Source organism: Notamacropus eugenii, chromosome 2 (genome assembly GCF_028372415.1).
Source record: "Notamacropus eugenii isolate mMacEug1 chromosome 2, mMacEug1.pri_v2, whole genome shotgun sequence".
Classification (NCBI taxonomy): Eukaryota; Metazoa; Chordata; class Mammalia; order Diprotodontia; family Macropodidae; genus Notamacropus; species Notamacropus eugenii.
Window position 1 is genome coordinate 440538614 of NC_092873.1, and position 21393 is coordinate 440560006.

Genomic DNA, 21393 nt, shown 5'->3' on the forward strand with positions numbered 1-21393 from the left:
AATATCTAGTCTTGCAGAGTTGTTTTGGGGCACTGAGAAATTAACTGACTTGTTGATAGTCATACTGTGTATATGTCAGAGGCTGGACTCGAACCCAAGTCTTCTTGACTCTAAAGTTGGCCCTCTATTCGCTATACCATGCTGTCTCTTATTTAGGTAAATGGTCCCCGAAAATAAGTTTGAACCATGAACAATATATTTTTAATAACAGACACTGACTGGTAATTAGATTCCTCACAGAGCTATGTAATGATAATGACAATATGTGATTTTAACTCTTTGTCTCTTATCTTTCAGATGTATTTGCTGTTTTTTTTCCTAGGTACAGATTTGCTTCTCTAAATAAAATGTGCTTTAAACACAGGTTTAGGACCCAGGAATTGACATTTGCTATTACAGAGTCATTTACCTTGTTACTAGTGGCCATGTGTGCTGGTGTGGAGCTGACAAATTGTGAGTTGCATAGGCCGTATGAAAACCCACATTCATGCAGGTGCCATTATACTGCTGGGACACGTGCTTTACAATGGCACTCATTATAATTAATGGTCTGTTATCCTTTCTATTATGAACCTAATTTTTTTAGAGGTCTGTAAACTGGCAATAACAATTCATTTCAGGCTGAAATTGAACCATGGAGGATGCAATTGAGTAGTGCTTTTGCTCCTGTCAATTTTGAAAAAAAAATTATTTTTGAGCTATTTGTAGATTTATATTGATACAGGTATGGGAAAATAGATAATGAAACTGAGGAGGAAGAGCAATCCAGGCATGGGGCATAGTTAAAGAAAATACCCGGAGCCAAGAGATGGAGTATCTTGTTTGAGGAGTAGTCAGGAGACCAGTGTCAGGATCAAAGAATAGGTATGTATGTGTGTGAGAGAGGTGAGGTATAAGAAGACTGAAAGGGCAGGGCAGCTAGGTTGTGTTTGTTCTTTGTATTTGAAGAGGACCGTGACATCAGGAGAAATGATGACATGATTTGCAGTTGATTTTGATTTGAGTGAGGGAGGGCTGTGCAACATCACCAGCCTCACTTTCTCCTCCTGAGCCATCTGGATCCAGTGGCCAGATATTTATCAGGACTGGAGATGGCCCAGGAAGCAATGGTTGACCCTGGCCCTTTTAAGTTAAGTTCTTTTCAGGTTCTCACTTTGAGTGAGGCAACACCCATTCAGTGAATAGACTTCTTTAAGAAGTGAGTTAAGAGATGACTCCTTTAATTAAAAATAAAAAATCAAACTAAGAGGGGAAGACCCTCAGGGTTGCTGGTCAAAAAAGAAACAATTATTATTGACATTCACTCTGAGCCAGGAGGGCTCAAAATATGGGTATTAAGTGGTGCTTCAGCAGGGACCTATTGTAGTCTAATCTATGAGCTCCAGAGTGAAATGAGTTTAAGGCTTGGTCTTTGAGAAAAGAGGAAGGAAGGAAGGAAGGAAGGAAGATAGGTTATGAAAGATTGAACACCAGAGGATCCTGGAATTTAAAGGAAGGAATTTAAATCCATTTGATCCTGGGACTTAAAGGAACTCAGTAGGTGGAGATGAGGAGAGAGAGCATTTCAGGTATGGGAGACAACCAGATAAAGTGCCCAGAGCTAAGAGATGGTATGTCTTATTTGAAGAACAAGGAGGCCAGTGTCACTAGGAGTAAGGTAAAACTTGAAAGGTAAGATGGTGTTAGGTTATGAAGGGCTTTGAATGCCAAACAGAACATTTTCAGTTGATCCTAGAGATGATAGAGAGTCATTGTAGTTTATTGAGTTAGGGGATGGTGGAAATATGATTCAACCTATGCTTTAGGAAAATCACTTTAGTGCTGAATGCAGGATATATTTTCTCCTCAGTCTCTTAACTTCCTGTGACAGTAAGCTTTGTTCTTCCTCATCTGAAAGGATGGGAAGAGACACCTGTTCGCCAAGAAAATAACCTTCTATGGTCTTATTTTTTTCCCTTTTTTGGGCATTTTCCCAGCCAGTTACTTCTGAATCCTTTGTCAAGAGATTAGACTCAGCTTCTCAGTTCCCCTGGACTTTGTGTGGAGGCAGGGTGTCACTCAGGGCTGGGGTTTAGATCAGCTGCTCCCTACCGCCAGAGGCTTTAAGCTGAGCTGCCTGAACGATGGATCCAGGTTGCTTCCAGGCCTTGTAGCTGCCTGCAGTCTGCTGCCACAGCCTCTGCTATTGCTGGAGAAACCTGTTCTCTCTTGCCCAGCTGGAAAAGCCCTCCCCCACTGACCTTTGGAACATTCTTTGTCACTTGTGGGTTGAGGTATCTGGGACCTTCCCTGCTAGGAACTCTTCTCCAAGGTTTGTTCAGGTCCTGTTCCTTCTAGTGCCACATGGCCAGGGCTGTGCTCCTGCTCTGCTCATCGTCCCACGAGATAGACCTTTCCTGTCAGCCTTCTTTGGCTGGAAACCTCTTTCGCTCTATTCTGTGGCTTCTGCTGCTCTAGACTTTGTTGAGAGTCATTTTTACAGGTATTTTGTGGGCTATGGGGGAAGCACTAGAGTATATGCATCTTTCTGCTCTGCCATCTTGGCTCTGCCCCCTCCTCATGCATTTTCTAGATCTTTTTGGAGTTGTTTGGTGGAACTTTAGTGGATGCTCTACCATCTTGGCTCCTTCTCCTTTGGTTAATTACCTTTTCCTCAAGAAGTGGGATACATGCTTTATCGCTGGTTCTCTGCAGCTGTAGTTGTGGATAATTGTTCTGATAGTTTTCAGTTGTTTTTCTTTACGCTGTTGTAGTGCCTTATAGGTGCCATACACTGGGTTAGGTGCTAGGGATGTTATTCATCTTTTCAAAATGAATGACAACTGTGGCTGTCACAATGGCATTGGGGAGCAGCAGAAGTAACTTGTGTTGTGCACTTTTCTCTCAGTAGACTTCCAGATAGAATCATTCACTCATTGACAGTTCTGTCCCCAAAGTAATGCTTTATTCATTTAACTTCTGTTTGAGGTTTTATATGGATGTTTTTATTGAGTTTTTTAATATTGATGTTGCTTTTCAGTGATTCCTATCCTCATCCATCTCTTTCTCTTTCCCTCATAATAGAGGTATAGTTAAGTAAAATAAATGAATACATTTTTTTGTCTTTGTATCCCTAGCACTTAAAACTATACCTGGAATATGATAAATGCTTCCTGTTTATTGAACTGAATTGAATGTCTGACAATGTATGCCTCATTCCACACCTGTAGTCCACCACCTCTCTGCCATGAGTCACTTTCACACCCTCTGAAGTCATGATTGATTACTGCATTAATCAAATTCTGAAGTGTTTTGATGTTCTCTGAAACAACTTTAAAATAACATTTTTTGTCTAGGGGAAGTACAAGTATAACATGTCACTCAGGGTCCACCAACTTCACTTTGATTCCATAATGAAGACAACTGCCCTCAGTTAAAGAGACTGTTCTGTTGAGAACAGAAATATCAGCAGAGGTGAATATCTATTCATTTGCTGTTTATTTATGGACATTATCTGGTTGATGACCCTTCATCAAGACTTGTATCGATACACATTGGATTTTCCTGTATGGGCTTATCACAGTAAATAACTTATTATCACAGTATATCACAGAAAATAACTTATTTATATAAAACCTTGTCTTCCAAAACATTACAATTTCTGGGGAGGAGCTGGAGCACTCCCATGCTGTATTTTATCAGATCTGGCAAGATATTAGACAAAGATATTAAGGCAAAGCTGAAGTGGATTAAGTAAAGTGAGAACACGTAAGAATACTCCAAGACACATTTTAAATCAAAAAAGGTTTTGATGTGCTGACAATGTCATTGCTATTGATTGCTTTTCCTCAGAAACTTTCTCCTTTTTCTCATGATTTGGTTGAGAGGAGGGGCTGAAAAGAATCAGTTTTATGCCTACTGTATTTAGGTGGAGATTAGGTGAATTTATATTTGCATATATAAATCAATATGGGTCCAGATATATCCTTTTCCTCATTACAGAATTGATTATACATTTCATGGAAAGATTTTTGTGCATGTTTTTTTTTTTTTAAACTGAGCATTTCATTTCAACAGAAACAAATTACTCTTTACTGTATTTTTTTTGAATTAGCTAACAACATTCATGTAGTCATTCAGTCATTCAACAAATATTCAGAAAGCACCAACTTTGTGTTTAGTGCTTTGCTAGGTATCAGGGAGAATATAAAATATAGCTAAGATACAGGTACTTGCCCTCTTTGAGATTGTAGGGTACAATGAAAAGATACAAACCTAGATAATTATAAAATATAATATTACGTATGAATTGTATTAGAAAGGTAAGAAAAACATGGAGGAAGACCAAGGAAACCTTCCTGAGGGAAGTGAAAAAAATGAAAATAGAAATTGACTTGAAGCAGAAACAGAAATAATGAATGCTGACAAGTGGCCTTTGCTAAATGGATGATGACCTTTTATTGCTTATAATATTTTATTGACATCAGTAATGGCTAATTGTGAGAAGTTTGAGTCTATGAAATAACTTTGGTAGCCACTGCTCTTATGGGTCAGCTATTTTCTTAGCCATCTATCTTATAGCAAATATCTTATGGATAGGGGATATGGCTTTTTTTCACCCAATCTCCTCACTGTATTAAATTTTATTTTCAGTTCTGAATTCTTCCCCTCCCTCCTCTTTCTCCGTTATCCATTGAAAAAGCAAACATACAATTACAAAAATGTATAATTATGCAAAACAAACTCCTGTATTAACACATGGCTTTTTTGTTACATCTCCACACTCCTTATATAGTGGCATGTGTGTACTTTGCTCTCCTGGGAGTGCTCTATTTCAGTGAAATCACAGATCTAGTCTTTTTCCCTGACTATTAAACTAGCTAGGGAGGGGACAATATAGCCAACGATTCTTTTGTGACTTTCATCAGGAAGACTCTCCCTAAGCTCACTGAAAGTAGGGAGGCATGCTGTAGGCTACTGATACAGCTCCCAGGAGGCATTTGAGTTGAGAGACCTGGCAAACCTACATAATACAGTGAGGAAGAAGGCTCCTGGGGCCAGCCTTCTATTAGTCCTACAGCGGTTCTTCATATAGCATCTAGCTTCTTAGTCTGTTCCACATCCTATAGATTTCATGAGGAACATGGTGTACTCAAAACAGCCAATAGGAGAATCAGACGATTGCACCTCCAACTAAGCTGCCCATCTGGCAAGGAGGCTGCAGTTCTATGGCCAGAAAAGCCCTCCCTGGCATCCTCTAGAATCTTTCTGGCCTTAGCTCCTTCTTACCAGTCAATTACCACTTTCAAGCCTCACAACAGAAGCAGATTTGCAACCACTCCTCTGTGTTTGCTGGGGTAGTTTGTGGGTTCAAGACAATAGAAAGTACTTATAAGATTCAATTTGACCTCCTAAATGTAAAATGTCATATAATTCTTTTTTTTTTTTTTAATTTCATAAGACACAGGCAGTCAGATCTCATTTCACTTGATGGCCATTTTCATTTAATCATTCAATTTTAAAATGCCTTTTGGGTGCATTGTGCCATAGAGCTGTTGCATAGGCGGGTGGTTATTTTAGTTGATTAGCAAAATTAATAGGTGGAAATAAACTGTGATTATGCTGAATGAGAGATTAAAGAAACTTTTACCTTATCTTTGATTTCCAAAATCCTATTGCTCTAACTATGATACAATGAGGATAGTGGTAGATTTTAAGCTAAATTTTACCCCTGCCTCTTACTACCTGGGTGACCTTGGAGAAGACAATTAAACTTTTAGGATCTCAGTTTTTTCATCTATAAAATGAGGGGGTTAGATTAAATAAGGGGTTCTTAACCTTTTTTGTTTCACGGACCTCTTTGGCAGTCTGGTGAAAACTATGAACTCTTTCTTAGAATAAGGAATTTAAATAATTGAAGGAAATGCTAAATTTCAGTTAGAGTTTAGTGTAAGTAAAGATGTAATATTTTTTTCCATCCAATTTCACAGACTGCCCCTATCTCCCCTAATCTACCCACAGTCCCTTTGGGATTCTATGGATTGTAAATTAAAAACTCTTGGATTAAATTAAACTGAGGTTCCTTCTAGCCTTAGATTTATGATCTAGAGAATCTGAGCGTATGATGCCAAGTGATTGGCCTAAGGTCATACAGACAGTCATGGTGCTTCCTTCATGTTCTCCTAGCAATGCTGTACCCACATTTTGAACAGAAGCTTAATTTTGTGACTAAAGTGTGAAATACATGAAAAGAAATGACATTTATTGTCTAGTATTTTTCTTGCCATATTTCTCTTAGGAATCTTGCTTTTCAGCAGTCAGCGTTTTTTTCCAGAGAAGACCCATGTATCAAGAGTCCAAAGGCCTAGGATGGAGCAGGAGTTTTAGCGCTCCACCTTGATTAGCAACCTTAGTATCTCTATTTTTCAAATGAGGAATTACATTTACCCCTATCCACTTACAGAAGTGTTGTAAAATCCACTCCTCTTTTGAACTTTTCTCTTTCTACCACTGTCATGTGAGTCACCCAGTTTTGACTCCACATATCCCAATGCCTGCCAACTCTTGGCAGTACTTTGTCTTTATCCTGTCTTACATCTTTTCTCTTGTCTCCAGTCACATAGCCACCTAAGCCACTGGTTTAGGCTGATATAGGCTCTCTCCTGCACTATTTCAGTGACCTCCTAATTGGTTTCCATGCTTCAAAGTGATGTTCTTAAAGCCTAAGTCTGACCATGTCTGTCCTGTGCTTAATATACTCCAATGATTCCAATGATAGCTAATGCTATGTAGCCATAATCTAATTCTATACAGCTAGACATTCCAGTTCTATAGAGCTATACAGCCCAATGATTTCATTGATAGCTAATTCTATATAGCCATAACCAATTTCTACATAGCTGTATGCTCTAATTCTAATGATTTCATTGACAGCTAATTCTAGATTACTCTAGGATCAAATACAAAGTCCGCTGTTTTGCCTTTAAAGTCCTTCACAACTTGGTTCCAGATATAATGTTTTATTTCCCTTCACATATTCTATGATGTCACCAAACTGACCTTCAGCTATTCCTCATACATGATTTTCTCTCTTCCATTTCAGTGCTTTTGCATCAGCTGTCTCTTGGATGGGAAGGAATTCCTTCCTCATCTTTGCCTTTTGTAATGTATAGTTTCCTTAAACACTCATTTCAAACACCACCTTCTACAGGAGGCCTTTCAGGATCCTTCTAGCTGCTAGGGCCTTGACATTAACCCATTTTGCATCTGCTTGCATTGTACGAACCTACATGAGAACATTTTGTCTCCTCCTTTAGAATTTAAAGTCCTCAAGGACAGTGATTTTATTAGCTCTTAATCCAGTACTTAATAAGTACTTACTGATTGACTGATTGATTAAAGAAACCTATATAAACACACTTCTTGCTCCTTGCGGAAGCAGCTGAATAGGTCATATTTCTTTAATTGCTCAGTCACCATTTTTATGTTACATTCCTATAGGACAAAAAGATTTCCAAGTCCCCAGTTTGCTTACTTCAAGATATGTTTGATACTACACAATACTAGAACCAAAACCAAGAAACTGAGATGATTCTTTGGGATTGATAAGGTCTGAAGCTGTATCCAATGTTTTTCTATGTAAATTGTTTTGTCATTATGATAAAATCATAAATGGATCTGGATTCAGGAGATCTAGCCTAGAATTCTGGCTCTCACACTTTTAATGGTATGTGGTCATAATGACTGGTGATAATATTAGTTGGACAGCCTACCTCACAGGATAGTAAGGAAAGAGATTTGTAAATTTCAGTACATTTTATATGTATAATAGGCAATATATGCATTTAGATAAAGCATTATACAAAAGTGCCCCATGAGTCAAAGCTGAAAGCAGCACTAAGACTTTTAGGATAAAGTTACAACTGCTATAAAGTTATAGTTGTATAAACTATGGCGGCTAGTGCAACTATTTATTACAGATGGGGTTATTCAGTTCAACAAACATTAAACTGAAGTCTCCTCTGTGTGCAGGAGGGTGGCGACAATTGTTTCCAGGACTAAAACATTTCCCCTAAACCCTTCCCCTCCGTTCTCGTAGAACTAACGAGACAATCAAATGAAATAAAGCACGTAATAAAGTGCTTAATAAATGTAAGCTATTTTTATCTGTAATGATATAGCAGTGAAAGTGAGTAGTGTGTTTCAGGGGAGCTAGTGCTCTTCCCAATGTTCAGAAAATTTATATTCAAATCAGAAAATAATGTGATTAATGTCAGCAGTGAGAGACAGTATGGGGGAGTCAGTGGATAGAGAGGTAGCTGGCCTCAGTCAGAAAAATCTGATATCAAGTTTCGTCTTTGACGTATACCGACTCTGTTACGCTGGGCTAATTGTTTAATCTCTCCGTGTCTCCCAGGAAAATCTCAAAGACCATAAATTGAGTAAAAGGCCTGATTTGTGTTGGTACAGAGAGCTTCCTCTCACAGGGTTTTCTTTGCCAATGAAATCACTGTATTGGGCAGGGGTGTGCTAGATCCAGCTTGAGCTGATGCAGAGGAGCAGATTGTTAAATGTTCATTGTAAGCCTCTACACTTGGAAATGGGTTTAATTTATTGTTCTGTTGATTGTTTAGACTTCAGAAAGTGAGAGAGAAAATGTTAATAATACAGATGAAACTCATTAGCTACTTGCTGAATATTTATCAGCACACTGCTGGGTATTACAAAAAATAAACAGTAGTGAATTCTAAAAGGTACCTATATGGCAGAGTCGATAGGATGTTGGACCTGGAGTCAGGAAGACCTATATTTGAATCCTGTCTCAGACACTGGCGGTGCAAAACATGCTAAATCACAACCTTTCTTGGCCAAAGTTTCTTCATATCGAATATGAGGGTAATAATGCCACCTGGGGCAGCTAGGTGGTGCAGTGGATAGAGCACCAGTGCAGGCGTCAGGAGGACCTGAGTTCAAATCTCACCTCAGACACTTGACACTCACTAGCTGTGTGACCTTGGGCAAGTCACTTAACCCCAGTTGTCTCATCCTGGGTCATCTCCAGTCATCCTGGTGAATATCCGGTCACTGGATTCAGATGGCTCTGGAGGAGAAGTGAGGCTGGTGACCTGCACAGCCCTCCCTCACTCCAGACAAAGTCAAGTGCAAGTCATGTCATCATTTCTCTGATGGCATGGTGTTCTTTGGCAACGAAGGGTGGACACACACGCACAATAATACCACCTCATTCACATGGTCACATAAGATAATGTATGTAAAACTCCTTACAAATCTTAAAGCACTATATAAGTATTAGGCATTATTGTTACTAAGCTGAGGAACCAGATCAGTGTTGGGTTTGTTACATGGATAAAAAATTGAGAGAAGGGCAAAATTGGTTCTTGCCTGTCACAGGCAGAAGAGGCTGAAGAAGCAGCTCAATATCTGAGGCTGTGTCTGATGTCAGGCTTGTGCAAATCTTTAGGACCTCCCAGTATGAACAGGATCTGTCATTGCTACAAGCCATTGCCCAAGCGCCACCTTCACTTGGGTTCAAGGGGATATTCTCCAGGACATAAAGTAAGGGAACTTTGAGATCTCCAAGAAAAACTAATTTTGTAAAACCATGTTTTATAGGCCTGGAATTTAAAGTGATACCATTATGTTTCATTTGCTGTTTTCTCAGAGACTATTCCCTCAGCATTACATTTCATAACAATGACAGTAATAATCGCTAACATTTATATTGTGCTCACTATGTGTCAGGCACATGAGATAAGCACTTTATAATTATTACCTCATTTGGTCCTTGCAGCAGCCCTGGGAGATGGGTGCTATTATTAATCCTCATTTTACAGATGAGGAAACTGAGGCAAACAGAGGTTAAATGACTTTCCCAGGCTTACACAGCTACTACATGTCCAAGGCCAGATTTTAACTCAGGTCTTCCTGACTTCTGGTCTGACATTTTATCCACTGATCTACCCAAGTGCCCATAATAATTTATTTTTAAATTATTTGTTCTCAGATTAATTCAAATAAAAGAATCATCTTGAATTTTAGTCTTCCCTTCCAAATGACTCATCACTTCCCAGACATTATTTCATTAATTCTTACCACAATCCAGTCTCATAGGGCAGAATTACATAGATTGTGACTCAGTATTATTATTTTCCAGATTATTGTCTTCAGTTCTAGGAGCAGAGACATTAGAAAACTTGATTAGAATTTCCAGGAAGGTTAGTAGTTTATTCTTGCAGAACCAAGGTCTCCTGATTCTTGCTCTTTATCATTCATTTTTTTTTTTAAGAAAAAGAAATGATTAGGGAATTGCTGTAGTTACTTGGATTTATTAATTTTGTCCTCAAAGAGTCTGACATACGTCCACCTTTCCTTTGTTTTGAGAGAAGAATTTGACAGAACTTCGGTCATTATTACTAGATTACTGAAAAAACTGGGTTTTTAATTCTAGCTCTCATTATATGACCTGTTTTTCAAAGAATTACAAAGGTTAACATGACAAAACAGGAAGATGATAAATGCTGCAGAGGATGTGGGAGAGTTGGAACACTAATTCATTGTTGGTGGAGCTGTGAGCTGATCCAACCATTCTGGAGAGCAATTTGGAACTATGCCCAAAGGGCTACAAAAATGTGCATACCCTTTGACCCAGCAATACCACTTCTAGGACTGTATCCCCAAGAGATCATAAAAATGGGAAAGGGTTCCACATGTACAAAAATATTTATAGCAGCACTCTTTGTGGTGGCTAAAAACTGGAAATCAAAGGGATGCCCATCAACTGGGGAATGGCTGAATAAATTGTGGTATATGAATGTAATGGAACACTATTGTGCTATTAGAAATGATGAACAGGAAGACTTCAGAGAGGCCTGGAAAGACTTACATGATTTGATGCTGAATGAAAGAAGCAGAACCAGGAGAACTTTGAGTACAACAACGACCACAGTGTGCAAGGATTTTTTCTGGTAGACTTAGAACTTCATTGCAATGCAAGGACTTAAAAAATTCCCAATAGTTTTTTAAGGCAAAATGCCTTCCACATCCAGAGAAAGAACTACAGAATTCAATCGTAGAATTTAGGAGATCATTTTCTTTTGTATTACCTTTTGGTTTGTTATATGATTTCTCCCATTCATTTTAATTCTTCCATACAACATAATTATGGTGAAAATGTATTTAATAGGAATGTATGTGTAGAACCTATATAAAATTGTATGTCGTCGGGGGGAGGGAGGAAAAAAAATCTAAGTTCTATGGTAGTGATTGTAGAACCCTGAAAATAAATAAAAGAAAAAAAGATAATGAAACTTAGTGTCAAAGCATAATGTGAAGTAGATGAAATTAAAATATTCAATTCAGTGCAATAAAATGCATTTTTAGCACATCTAAAAAAAGAATTACAAAGGTTGAGGAGAAGTGGATTTGGGTAATAGCCTTTGAGTTTTATGACTGACTGTTTTCTCCTTAGGCCTTCTCCCTAAAACATAATGCAGAAAGGCATAAAGTTCGAGGGAATCATCTATTGCTTTTGTCCTTTAGTTCCCTTTCTACAAGGACATTTGAGGGACCTCACTTCCTGATTATGAAGGGAAAGGATACACAGATTTCCCGAAAAAGCAAAGTGAAAGGTGCAGAGATAACACTGCTCAAGCTCTCACAACGTGGAACTATTAATTTTTCCATTCATGAGAAAAATCTGAAGGGAGAAGGAAGTCCTGTGGATGAAGAAGTAAAATCTAGACTAAGAAGTTTCTGATACTCCAATACTGCCGTTGTCAGATAAGATGGTTGGGACATAGAATGTTCTGTGTCCCTTGGATGAAATATACTGAGGGAGGACCTGCTTGAAAGCAGAGCAATGACCAAGGTAGCGAGGGCTACAAGACAGTGTGGTCCATCAGTCTGTTTTTTAAAGTTTTAAAGATTATAATTGACAAAATTACAAATCAAATGATTGGGTGTTGAGAGAAGGTTATATAAGATCTGTTGGATTCATACCTGCCAAAAGCATGGATTTCTTGAGTTCTGATATACATTGCTGACCACCAGGAGACTGACTTGAGGATTTGGAAGATACAGGAAGCTAGAGAAGATGTGAGACCTATCCCATAGGAAGGAATAGACAGAAAGCAAAGCAGGGGAGTAAACTGAGCATAGGAGGAGCCCCAAGAAACTGGGACAGAAAACACAAGTTTTGTACCGATTTTGATGGGAGCTTGCTGATTGGAAGAGGGATATTCTTTTGATGATTGACTGGAGAGGGTCTGAATCAGCTGCTGGAATCTCATTAGAAGAAACCTCATTTTGGTAGTGTTAAGAGCTGCTAGGGCTTATTGCTCTCTACTGCCACCTAAAGGCCGAGAGAGAAGAAACTTCTCAGGGATATCACTTGGCCCCTCTGGCTTTAGACGGAGAAACAAAGAGAAATAGACATTGTATCTGTTTTGTGGTGAGAAGAGCTTGGAGCTGATTGGACACACCTGCTCTTTGAAGGTATTGGGAAGTTTGGTAGTTCTTTGGCTTAAAGAAGCACATTATTGAAAGAGTGTTTTCAGCAGGAGTCTTTGCCTAGCTATTGGGATCAGAAGGGGAGTAAACTAGCAGAGAAGTGGCTTTGTGAGGTGCAGGCTGTTCCTGAAAGGACCAATATCACCAAGTCCAGAATTTTGAGTTGCTGTAGGCACATGCATTTCCACATTCATGTGTCTCTCTGCTAGGTTTCTCTGTGTGCTCACTCTTCCCCCATGATTGCTCTGCACATTGGTGGAAGAGCAAAAGTGCCCATTGTGACTCAGTTTTATTGTGTAGAGTATATTGGGTAAAAGATCCAATCAATGGCCAGAAAAATCACTTTTGTAGCTGGGTGGCAGATGGATTGTAACGGAGGTTGCGATTGTCTAATTAAAAGCTATGAATGTGAATAAGCATTTATCAAAAAAAGAATGGCAAGCTATTAACCACCACATGAAAGATTATTCCAGATCATTAATAGTAAATGAAATATTAATTAAAACAATCTGAGATTTCAATTCACAAACTGGCAAAGATGACAAGATAGAAAGTCACCATGAGAAGCTGTGAAAAGAGGTTCATCAACACACTGTAGGTGGAGTTCTGAATTGGTCTCACCATTCTGGAAAGCTATTGGAATTATTATTTTTAAAAGTAGCTAAAATATTCATATCCTTTGATTCAGAGATCCCACTGCTAGGTGATGAAAGACAGAAAGTTCCTCTGTATAGCAAAATACTCATAGTAGCACTTGTTTTTTCCAAATAATTGAGACCAGAAATCAAAATAGGAGACTGGCTAAACAAATTGTGGCATATGAATGAAATAGAATATTCTTTCACGGTAAGAAACAGTGAATGTGCAGATTTCAGAGAAGCCTGGGAGCACAGAAGTACTGTACAACAATGTAAATAGAAAAAACAACAACGGTAACAAAAACTCTGAAAGCTGACTAATTAGAATGCTCAAACTTAACTCTGGAGAATGTTAAGAGAGCATGTCTTCTACCTTTCTTGCAGAGGTGAGGGGACTTTTAACGTGGAATATTTTAAACACTGTCCAGCTGGGCCATGCTGTTGGTTAGTTCTGCTAAACTAGTTGGTTTTGAGTTTTCCTCTTTTTTCTTAATTTTTTTAAGGCAACAGCTCACTGAGTAAAGGAAAGGGAAGGATATATTTCAAAATGAATGTGTTTTAAACAAAATAAAAGGCATGAAAAATGAGATAAAATTAAAATAAACAAAAAAGTTAGTCTGTTCTAGAATATTGCTTGTAAAGACTCACCTATTTATTTTCTTCTCATTCCTTCACCAAGGGTATAGTTTATTCTCATTAAAATGGAATTGTTGCGCATTTATGCAAAGACAGGGAGGTCAATTTTTTTCTTTCTTCGAGGCCAACCTTGGTCATTATAATTGTAACCACAGATTTTATTCATTCCATTCAAACTGTAGTTTTTGCATATTGTTTTCTAACTCTGCTAACTTTCCTTTTTATCAGTTCATAATAAATCTCTCCACTACATGAGATGATAAATTAGTTTATACACCAAATCCATGTTGCTTGTTTAGATATTTATGGCTTCATTAAAGTCAATGATAAAAATTTTGATAAAAATCCTATCAAATAAAGATGGGATTTACAAACCTCTTTTAATATTAACATGAATTCTCTTTGGTCTTGGGTACTCAATCAGTTCTAAATCTACTGTCATCTGGTCTACACCTCTTCGTCTTTTCCAAAAGAATAGCATGTGAGGTTTTATCAAATTCCTCACTGAAATTTAGGTATATGACTTTCTCCTGATCTATCAGTCTACTGACTCAAAAAAAAAAAAAAAGTAGGTTAGTCTGGTATGATATAGTCCTGATAAACCTATGTTAGCTCTTGGTGATCTCCAATTTCCTTTTGAAATGCTCACATACTTTTCCTTTAATATTTTTTTTCTAGAATTTTCCCAGGAATCAAAATCAAGTTCACTGGCTTATAGTTTAGAAATTATTCCCCTCTCTGTTTCCTTCTTTTGAAAATCATTGAACTACAGAATCATAGAATTTGAGAGTTGAAGGGAACCTTAGCATCCATCTAGTCCAACTTATACACTGAAGTTCATCAATCAATAAGCATTTATTAAACACCTACTATGTACCAGGCACAGTGCTAATAATAGTACAATAATTCCTAACAGTGGAATCCTCACTATAACATACCTGACAAGTAAATCCAATTAAGACCATAATCACACAACATAATTCTTATTCTTATGAATTCGAAACTCTGGAATGGATGGTCATTGTATTGTTCGTAGTTCGTAAAGTATCAGTTCCATAGACACACACAGATGTGTATATGTATTTTATATATACACATGTGTGTATGTGTGTGTGTGTGTGTGTATATGAAATGAGATCTTTATCAGAGAAACTTGTTGAAAAGGTTTTTCCCAGTTAATTGTTTCCAATTTTAGCTTTATTAGATTAGTTTTTTGTAGAAACTTTTACATTTGGTTTAACTAAAATTATCCATTTTATTTTCTGTGATCCTTGCTACCCTTAGTCTGATTCTGAACTTTTCTTCTATCTATAGATCTCATAGATAATTTTTCTAATGTTTCTCTAATCTGTTTATGATGTAACCTTTTATATCTAGATCACATATCTATTTGGAATTTATCTTGATATAAGGCATGAGATGTTGGCATAAATCTAATTTTCCCAACAGTTTTTATTAAATAGTGATCCCTTATCCCAATAGCTGAGGGGTCTCTGTGTTTATCAGACACTAAGCAACTAATTTAATTTGCTTTTCTATTTGGTATGCCTAATCTGTTCCACTGATTGATTGCTTTCTATTTTTTTTTAAGCCAATACCAAATTGTTTAGAGAATTGCTGCTTTTTTGAAATCTGGTACTGCTGGGTTACCTTTTTGTGTGCTTTTAAAATTATTTCCTTTCAATTCTTGATCTTTTTGGTCTACTTATGAATTTCATTATTACTCTTTCTCTCATTCTTTTCTCTAGTTCCATAAAATAATTCTTTAGTGGTTTGATTGGTGTAACCTATAAAATAGGGAAATTAATTTAAATATTATTATTTTTATTATATTTACTTGCTCTGCTCATGAAGAATTAATATTTTCCCAATTATTTAGAACTGTATTTTTGTAAACAGTGGCTTTTAACTGCATTTACATAGTTCTTGCATGTATATTTCCTGTTTTTCAAAAACTCCTCATATTTGACTTTCTCTTCCTAGTATTTTTTTTCTTTTAAGTATTTCTAGAGACCAGGTAATTTATTTTGTTACAGTGTTTTCCTTACTATTTGTATTTACTTACCTTTCTTGAGTTTCTGTTGTTTAAAGTATTTTCAAATCAAATAATCTGCTCAATCTATTTTTTTTTTTGAGGAGGTGCTTCAAATATCTCTCTTTTATTGACCATCTGTCTTTTTTCATTGATGAAAATGTTCAGGTTGGCAGGGCATGTGATTTTGGTTTTTGCCTTGGGTTCCTTAGCTTTTTGAAATATATTATTCATTTCCCTTTTGTGGTTTCTAGTGGATCCAGAATAGTCTTGTTTGAAGATCTTCTAGTTGCATTCAGAATTGTTATTTGTCGTTGCAATTGTTAAATTTAAGCACTGAGCAAGAGTAGAGGGGCCCCTTGGGTGAGAAAGGAAGTCAGGGAGACAGCCCAGGGACCTAACAGGAACTTGACTTCTTGAATCTGAGGGGCCGTTAGATCAGAGAGAGCAAACCTGTGGAGACAGTCTAGAAGAGGAGTGTAGATGTCCCTCCTCCTTCTTCATGTGCCAGAACCTCAGAAGGCGGGAGAGGGAAATCAAAGAACAGAAGCAGAAGTAGCAGAGTGCCTACAGCAAACTAGGGTCCCTAGAGACTGGGAGAGTTGTCTCCATCCACTGAGGGATTCTGGCTCCGGCCAAGCCCTGATCCTGCTCAGTTAGCACCTAGAGTGTACCTGGGCATACCTAACACACCATGTACATGTGCTTATGGTTAGAGAGAAGACTTGGATTGGTCTTCCTGACTCTAAAGTTGTCTCTTTATCCACTATTCTATGTTGCCTCTTGCCATTATTTTTTTCTACAGACAAATGTTTCATAGTTGTCATGATCTTATGAATCATAGAGTCTCAGCCCTTTATGGTTCTCAGAGGGGTTAACCAGTATAGGAAACTGGAACATCTACAACATCTGATCAGTGATCATCGAGCCTACACTCAGTTAACATCAACGATGGGCAACTTACTACCTCCTAAGAGAGCTCATCCCATTTTTGGGCAGCTGTAGTTGTAATTTTTTCATTATGCAATGGCAAAATTACCTCCTTGCTCCTTCTATACGTTGGTCTCATGTCTGCCCATCGGGGCCCAACCAAACAATTCTAATTTTCCCCCCTTCCACAGAATAGATCCTCCAAAACTTGGATAACCAATGCCCCTTTTAAATCTTCTCCAGGCTAAACCATCCCAATTTCATCAACTAATCTTTATCTGGGTTTATCCATCTTCATAAAGTACGCTCAAAAGGAAGAGACAGACTTAGTACTTAGAACACTGATAGGAGTTTCAAATCCTAGTTACTAAAAGTTTTTCAGAAGGGAAACAGGAAAAAAGAAAGAGTTCACAAATGGTGAGGACCTAGAACTCTGAACACAAGATTCGGGAACTAGACAATTCCCCTTCTAGCTAGTCTTTGTGATTTGCTAGGTACTTGCGTCTTTAATCCCCAATCCATTAAACATTAGGCTAAAACTTATAGGGGTTGTTTGCTTCTTCTGATCATTTCTGACTCCTCAAAACATTGATTCTGCAAAAAGTGATATGGTCAGATTTTTGGAGAGATTTGGTAGAACCTAATTTGTATTTAAGAGAAAGTGAGTCATTACTTCATTTCTATCCAATAGAACTTAATTTAATTCTGAGTTAAATTCCCCAGTGCTTTGAGGGAAAGAACTCTAAACCTGACAAATCAAGGAGTCTTTTTTGCTTCTCATTCAGAAACTTATGAAGTAATGGGGAAGAGGGATCACATGGATAAATGAAATCCAGAGATGATTCCAAATTCTCATTGTTGCCTATGTTAGTTTAAATCTCTCCATATCAAATTTATACTCTCAGGCTGGCTTCCCACAGCCACTTAGCTTGCTTCCAAACCACTTCTCCCAATAGGCTGCGTGTATGTAAAAAGCAAACCCATTTTAACACAAGCCAAAAAGACACGTAATTGTAAAGGCCAAACTGCTGCCCTCACTTGAGTTTGTCACACTCATGCAGTTCATTTTCAATGTAATGACTGTTGTTTTCTTTGCTGTGTTGTGTTGTTCTTATTGTTTTTTCTCTTTTTTAGTCAACAGTTGACGACACCACAAAATGGACTGATCCAGTACCTTCTACCTGTTCTTTCTAGTGGAGGTATTTGTAAGCAGGAGAATGACCAAGAGCCTAGAGGAAGAAGAAATAAACTACAAATCACATAATGAGCACCCAAGTAGCCAAGAATTGACATCAATGAAGTAACCACCATGGTGAATTGTCACAGTCAGTTGGGCTCTGAGCCAATAGTACAGTATTTGAGTAAGCGAATGCATTAGATCTAAAGATGTAATCTCACATGTGGCTTGTAAATGAAACCAAATAAATTATTTATATAAATCATTATGTTTCCAAATTTTCCATGGGATTTCAATATGACTTCCAATATTTTTGATGGCTACTAGTTTAAATGGGTGAAACTCCAAGTGGTCTGGGAAGAAGCTAGTCATTCACTTGCTGTATATTATAACATTGTCTCTGGGAGGCAAATGGGATAATAGAATAAAGACTTGAAGGCAGAATACTTAGGTTCCAGTCATAAGTCTACAACTTTCCAATCAGTGTTGTTGAGGGTATATATGCATGACCCTGGACAAGTCATTTTGTCTCAGTTTCTTCATTGGTGAAATGAGGAATTAATGCTACTACTTCAACTTCAGCACATATTGCACTTAATATCTGCTATTATGCAAAGCACTGTGGTAGGATCTAGAGGAGTTGCAATGATCAAAGACTCTGTCCTAGTGGGCAGCCTTGAGAAGCAGCATTTTTTATCTAGGCTTGTTGACTTTCTATTTTGTATGAACTTGTTATGATGATCATACTCCTTCTGACAGCCCAGATGACTCACTACTCATTTTTATAATTTTCCTAAAGCTTTGCTTAGTGATGGTAGTTGGAACATCAGGGCTTTCACTTTGTCAGCTCTTGCTTTCCAATAATTCTCTAAATGTGGTTTCAAGAGTAATTTTAAGGAAACTTTACATATCTTACCTGCCTATGGGTACAGCTAATGGCAGATATAACCCAAGAATTGGCTTGATTGTGCCTTTCCTCCCTATATTGTAAAAGTCAAGTTGGTAAAAACATATGAAAAAAGGTTCAATTATGAGTTGCATAATAAATGAATAAGACTTGATTAGGTCCATATTTTTTTAAAAAAACTTATTCTTCTGGTAATGCTATGTGATTGTGAGTCACAGAATAGCTTCTAAAGAACTTAAGGTCACTTATAGAGTAATGAAGAAATGCATGGAAAGATGTACGAGTAAGCTGCTAGACATTACCAACTTTGCATTGTGCAAAAGGGCTCTAAAGTACATCATCAGAGAGAGATGCATGCTTAGAAAAGAAGATGGGCTAGCCATGTTCCCAGAATGCATTTAGGTGGTGAGCTTTTCAGTATTTAGATGGGCTCTTTCTTAGATAGTAGACCATCTATTGCCAGGACTGTACTTGTAGCCTTTCTAGTCTGATAGGCCCTGCCTCTTAGTCACTTGACAAGCATTTATTAAACACTTACTCCACCTCAGGCATAGTGCTAAGCCCTGGCAGGGCATAGCCAGGGTTACCTCCATGTCCTGATGAGGTATCAGAGCGGTACTTTGGAGGTGGCTTAAATTCATGTTCCATTAAAGTACTAATACATTTTTAGCAATATCTGTGTTCTTCATGTAAATGCAGAAATACATTCATGTCATCCAATTATGACTTTTGTATTCTTAAAACTTTTTCTCTTTAATACTTGTAAATTTCTCAGTGGCAACTTTCTTTGTGGCAACATCAGCAGTGGTGTTAGTGAGCTCACTCTGAATATCTTTTAACAGGCAATGAGTCTTTGGGCAGTGACCAAAGTGAAGGTAGAAGAGGAAGGAAGAAGAAGATGGCATTGCTCTGACAGGGGCTTCCTGACTGAGGAAGAAATTGTGATAAATGTCAATACTGGTTGTGACCTCCTGGGACTGGCTCTATACACAGGAGCTATAGGGAGGAGATCTCTATAAATTGGTAGATTAACTCCTGCTCCTGCCATCAGGGTAGGGACCCAATCTCTAGTCTATTCTGGTAGACATGAAAAGGAGAAAAAAGGAGTCTAGGGAGACTATGTGGGGATTTAAACCATTTCTGACCCATTTCCCATTCTGTCAGGGATTCCCCAAGCTCATCCCATTCCCTTTCCCCAGAATGAAGCTGGGCTGATTCTGCATGTAATGGCCTCTCTATAGGAGTACTACTGTCCATGGTTCTGTGGCTCCACCTATTTGTTTTTGCTAGGTGGGAGGTAAGAAAGGGGCCCTCATGTTTCAGACTACTGTGGGAAACAAAGATAAGGAGACATAGGCTTCTATCAATTACCTATGACAATAAATAAAAGTACAATTTTAGTCTTGAGTTCCTTTTATTTTTTTTCTTTTTGTAAGAGTCTGATGCATAGCACAACATGAATATTCCATCAGGCTGGCTCCAAACAGCAATACAAAAATTCTGTTCTGAAACGAGAAAAGACTATCTAGATAATTTAATCCAACACTTTTATTTTAGAGGCAAGGAAAGTGACATTCAGAGAAATGACTGAACATGCTAAGGTCATAGGACTAGTTAGTGTTAGGGCAGTTTTCCTGCCTTCTGGTAGAGGGTTCCTTCCACTCTAGTATCCTCTAGCTCTAAATCTGTGATCTTATGTTTCCTTGTAATCAGTTTCATTTTAAGAAATACTCAAGGAACAGGTATTATTCCTGACCTGTGGATGTATTCACAGTAGTACAGTCATTCCTTCATCGTCTTAAAACTCTGAGGACGTAAACTTCCAAAATCAACATATTCAGAAATGTGTGAATTTGTTATGACTTCATCACCAATTTTGACAGATAATTTATATTGAGTGCACATTCTTCACTGAAAACAAGAAAACCGCACAGAGCAGCCAAGGATGGCTTTCATAGCATTGAAGGCCATGTGTGAATCACTAAGTATTCTATGCTTTGGACTTGTACCCAGAGGTCATGGTGGGGGAGTTAAATATGATCCTGAAGAATACAGGTGAATAATAATTCCATAGTTAGGGTATTGAAAGTTCCAAGTGTTTTTGAAATATTACCATTTTAGATTTCCATAAAGAAATCAATGGATTACATGGAGAATATTTAACAGGCTTGATGGAAGTCTTCAGTGCTAGGGCCTGCCCTTGGCGATTTAGAATGCATTTCATGTTGATTTTCCAAGGCTTAAGAGAGTATTAGATTCTACTCATGGAACCAAGAGTCTGTTCATTTGTTGTTCTCTGGTTTTGAAAGCTGTTTTGTTTTTTTTTTAATCTGAGGTAGCATGTTGTACCTAGAATAAATGTTAATTTCAAAGACTTTATCATTTCTACCCTCCTTCCCCTCAAAAAACTCCCCTGAAACACATATACACAAAAGAGATAAAACAAAAGCTACAAAACTACTTACATTGGTTCTGAACAGCTATGGGGTTTTCAAAGACAAAAACCTCTGGGGAATAAGTCTATAAAAAAATCCAATTTTTATTTTAGTGTAATTTTCTGGTTGGT

At 37.7% G+C, this 21393-nt stretch overlaps 1 long non-coding RNA gene across 3 annotated transcripts in view; it reads left to right on the top strand.

The window, feature by feature from the left end:
- The window catches only part of LOC140529537 (uncharacterized), a 154770-nt gene extending 136585 nt beyond the window's left edge, over positions 1-18185 (top strand). For all 3 annotated transcript variants that reach the window (XR_011975582.1, XR_011975583.1, XR_011975581.1), the window contains one exon: positions 17878-18185. This is a non-coding gene — a long non-coding RNA (uncharacterized lncRNA). The remainder of the gene's footprint in view (positions 1-17877) is intronic.
- Positions 18186-21393: the final 3208 nt, after the last annotated feature.